The sequence below is a fragment of the Anopheles darlingi genome, chromosome 2, assembly GCF_943734745.1.
Source record: "Anopheles darlingi chromosome 2, idAnoDarlMG_H_01, whole genome shotgun sequence".
Lineage (NCBI taxonomy): Eukaryota > Metazoa > Arthropoda > Insecta > Diptera > Culicidae > Anopheles > Anopheles darlingi.
Genome location: NC_064874.1, coordinates 44724403 through 44729402, shown reverse-complemented (window position 1 = coordinate 44729402; position 5000 = coordinate 44724403). Strand labels below are relative to the sequence as shown.

The window sequence follows — 5000 nt, the reverse complement described above, 5'->3', positions numbered from 1 at the left end:
GAAGCTCCTGTAGCTCCTCATCATACGCTAGTTCAGTTTTTCTGTTGAATGGACGGCTTATTTCGTTTGAAATTAGTCATAGCTGGACAAATGGAATAATATCGTTACGACTATACTTAAAGACCGAACAATGTATTATAAACGGGAAAACAAAATATAAAACATGTGCAAATCAGGTGATCGCACCTGCTGTAGGATAATGCATACTTCATCCAGTAAATCGATGGTCCATCAGAACCGCATGCAAACGATATTGCGCCATCAACACTTTTAGGAGGAGACGTAAATCGCCGCGCTTTTGTAAAATATTACATTTTTTGACAGAAACAAATCCGGGCATGTAGAAAATCATTGAAACCCCGAGACACTGATAGTTATTCGTAGTTCAACGGGGGGTGCGTTGTTCGTGTGATTTGGCGTCGTCTGGTCATGTCCTTGTGAGATCAAGCTGCTGCAAACAGTTTTTTAGACTTTTTCCTTGTTTGTTTTGTTAGGAAAATTGAAAAGTGGCAAATATCATCATACCTTACTGTGCAAATTGGCCAAAGCGAACGATGCAAAATTCACAAGACATGACGCGCTCTGCTTGACTTGATGATACGAGTGACCCGTTTCTAGATTGTAAAAGCGTGGAACACGGAATATAAATGGATATCGGCTAAAAGTATCGTGCTAATGCAAAACAAGACAGAAAAAAAAAACAAAAGAAAGAGAGCGTATAAGAATGGCGGTATCATAAGAAGTATTGGCATACATTTTATAACTTAACGAATCGAAGAAAAAAAGTGCGAAGGAGTAAATAGATCGGAAAATAATACTTAAACACTATCTCATCATTTGTATAGTAATGGTAGCAAATCGAGGAGTAATCCAAATGTGTTTATTAAACGACATTGCATGTCGCCGCGAGCCGTAGATATTAGTTAGAGAAATGACTTTAAAGCACAGGCTTGCTTTGCCATCACCGCGAAAAGCAAATGTGCAAAAGAAAAGAGAAGCTCCCATTTTCTAAACCATTTCCGTGTAGTTCCGTGTCCTCTCAAAGTTTCGCTGAGTACATCGAAAGAGCAAGAAACTGCTGAAACTTAATCACAACGATGGAATGTTTTTAAACAACATTTCCTACTACATCATTCAACCAGCAACTATCAAGACATTCGGCCCACACACATACACACACACACAGACCCAAGGTCGAGCAGAAATCGATATCTAAGATCTTGAAATGATCAAGCTGTGCATTGTATGTTATGATAGGTAATCTCAACTCGAACGAACCAATAATTGACCATGAAACGGTTAACGAATGGACACAACAATTCTTTATTCCGTTCGCTGCATGTCTGCGTGTGTGTGTGTGTGTGTGAAGTGTGTGTGGGTTTATGTGCTTGTTGCAAAAATCTATCCATAAAACAGAACCATCTCTGCGGGTAATTAGTGCAAAGAAAAAGTATTAATTTCAAATGAAGAAATTGCTCTTGATGCCACCCCACCGACACAGCAATTTCGGAGGAGGCATGGCAAGCAGCTTGATCATGTTAAAAGGTTTACAAACACTGTTCAAGGCTTATGATCCTACTACTCTCAGTGTAGCCGAGTTATTGATCTTGTTCAATTCCTACGCAATATTCGCCGTAACCTCTCTCCTTCTCTCTCTCTCTCTCTCTCTCGCGTGCTTATCAAATGTAAGCCCATGGGTCTGGATCACTGATCATTGCAACCCCTGGAATCCTGCGATCATGCTCCGTTGGAGGTGCGAGGAGGGAGTTAGTATATTTTTCTACCTAGCGAAGTAGTGGTGGTAGTAAAACGTTTTGAACACTCTTCTACTAATCTACTGATAAGCGTGTTTGGAGCAATGGAAAGAATTCACTGATATATGTGTGAAAAAGGATATTATGGTATATTTTTCTGCGCCCAATGCCCCCTCTAGACACTACTCCTTCTAGACGAAGAAGCAGATAGACAATAGACACGACGTACACAAGCGCCAGTTCATTGTCAACCAGCAACAAACACACACACACACACACACATCACAACTCTAAGCTCAACAAGGTTTCTAGCTAATTCAACTCTTAGTGAAATCCACAACGCTGTGTCAACACCTTGTTTGATTTGCCTTGCCCATCGTTTTGATTAACCGTAGATTTCCTAACGTTTTGTATGCTCCAGCGTTTGTGTATGTACGTGTATGTGTGTGTATGTGTGTGTTCGTCGTATGTGGTCCCCAAAACGAAAAACGAACTGCTGTTCGACTCGTTTGCCAAAAAAAAACTAGAACGAATCCTTCTCTGATGGTCTAATGCCACCGGTGAGTGTGAATGGTAGTGTGGCACTTCCTCTTCACCTTCTTGATACCATTTAGAATACACGATCCGCTGAATACACGTACGCTCACGCATACACTTACATCAGTACTCCAAGTACAAATTAGCTAATGAAAATTAAACAAAAGGCAGCCCACATTCGAAAGTGACTAAGGGCGAGAAAGAGAATTGTCATTTTAACAAAGAACCACACACACACTGAATGGGTGAACAATGGATGATCACAAATATCGCGTGGGGCGGTGCGCATCGAGGTTCGAGGTAGAAATCATTCTCTTCCAAAAGCTGCTAACTGTATGCATATAGCGATCGATTTAGAATTTTAACTTTTTAAATTTTTAACAGCGTTCCTTTTTAGTATGTTTCACTCGTTAGCATTAGTAGCGTGGAGGAGCTCTGAACGCAGTTCAATGTGCCCCGGTACGGGAACCGAGTCTCTTCTTGGGCCATTGGACCACATCCGGCTGTTGGTTGTTGTTGTGGCTTGGTTCCCTCTTTGGACGCTTGAGCTGCAAGCAATTTCTGTTAAAAAAAAGTATTCCCTAGCACCACAGTATTGATTTGAAATCGAAACCTAGGCTTATTTGTTTTCTGGGGCCCTATCGTTCGCACAGGGAGTCGCGCACTCCATTACAGTCCTACGCTGAAGCAGCGATCGATAGTCGCAGAGCTCTTTTACCTGCTATTGTTTCTGTTTTATATCTAGTGAGTAACGAAATCTAGTCATGATATTGCTGTGTTTGCCCAGAACGAGCGTGTGCTCCACGTGGGCACCACGCGACGACATCACGACGCTCTAGCGGGAACTAATCTTATCTCGATCCCTCTAATAACCCAACAACCAAAACATACCCACACGTGTCCGTGACGTTTTTGTACCTGAGATCCGAGTCGCGCGGTAGCACGTGTGTAAAGAAGGGGCACATGAAGGCGCAAACAAACACACCCACCACCATCTAATGTCGTCTAGTGCGGCGAAGCATATAATACATTGCTCAACCCAAGCCCCAAATTTATCCAGCAACGAAATGTGGCGTTTGTGCGTGTCGCGCCACTTCGAACAACGGTGGCCACATCCAAGAAAACATCTATTTTTGTACTTTTCCAGTTAAAAGCGAATGGTTGTAGCGTGACAACGAGAGAAAGAGAGAGAGAGAGAGAGAGAGTTAAAAAAGAAAACATTAAATACTTCAACTGTACCTTTCCCCATACTCCTTCCCCGTGTCCGGATGGTGTCCATGAATATGTTTATCCAGGCGCATAAGTAGTAAAGCCACATTCGAATGCAATCACATTGCAATGCAGGAGGAGGGTTGGAAGGGGATCAATTCCAGCGTACTCGTGAGACATACCGTCATCCACGATGCTACTTGCTTATCAAACACGCGCCACGGTACGGGAAGAAGTTAAATTGGAATTGGAGATGATTCGACTGGGGGGGACATAAACCGCGGAATCGATAGTATCTCTCTACCAATGCTACTACCGGTAGTCGGGTTTGCGCAGTCGTCTCATTGTGTTCCCACAGAAACCACCATCCCTGCAATTTACTCTCCCCCTTTTGGCTTGCTTGCTATTATCGTGCAATCATGGTCAGTGTGCAGCAGCGAATAAACAAATACTATTGCGGAATGCTTTTGATCATACTCCTACAGAATCGCAACGATAGCGCTATAACGATAAACGTAAGAAAAACCGGCCAGACAAATGGGCGAAAACGCAGAACGAAATGATGTTGTCATTGTTTTCAAAGTTGCTATTGTTTCTCTATTTTTTGTACTGCATGAAACCACCACGTTATCTAGTGTAAAGGCAAATCATAGGCTTAACTACAAAGGGAGGGAGACAAAAGGTGAGCATCGATCTGTCGTCGGTTGGCTTGAACGATATAACTTTTAAGATAGAGCAGCTCCTAACTGGCACATATATGCGAAGGTCTGGAAAAAAACGAGAATAGTGAGGATCGCTTCGAGCGACGGCTAACTGCTTTCTTACCTTCCGTTTTTTTTTAGTGTATTGTTTGACATGTTTTAGCAATAACAGTATAGCATCTCATCCGTAAACCAATCCGTAAAATCGCTGACGTTCCAGCTCATAGAAAGGGAAGGATCGACAATCCTTCGCCTAACCCAATATAATCCATAAGTAAAACGGTTCTTGTTCGCGCAGAGAGACATTCATATCTTGTTACACATGGCAGCTAAGAACGGAACCACCACTAACAACAACTTACACATGATTAAATAGAAGCCAGAAAACCAAAATACGGATTAAACAGCTTACCCCTTAAACCCAATATTTGATAATAGTTCACTGCGCAGCCCCCTCAACCGCATCGCGTGCGCATCAATGTCAACGTTTGTCAGTGTTAAGCACACTGCATCTACCGCAGAAGAGGGAGAACATCCAAAACAGTATTCCGTAGTGTTCAGGATCCTCCTCCATTGTATCTTTAACACACCTTTAACCACACACACACACACATAAGGGAGTTGAGAGATACGAGGGCAAATAGAAGAAAACCCGACCGTACATCCAAGCAAACTAAAATCTGGTAAATTTAATTCGAAACAACTGTAAACCAACAGCTCAATATACTCACTACGAAGTAATGATCACTGCAACCACAGCGAATGATCGCTGCAATAGTATCCTCCCCCGGGCTCCTAT

At 42.5% G+C, this 5000-nt stretch overlaps 1 protein-coding gene across 1 annotated transcript in view; it reads left to right on the top strand.

The window, feature by feature from the left end:
* LOC125959250 (secreted protein C-like) overlaps positions 1-5000 on the top strand; it is a gene marked incomplete at its 5' end in the record, with an annotated part of 11905 nt that overhangs the window by 2909 nt on the left and 3996 nt on the right. Inside the window, one exon of the mRNA XM_049692064.1 lies at positions 1-5000. This exon is cut by the window's left edge and continues 2909 nt beyond it; it is cut by the window's right edge and continues 3996 nt beyond it.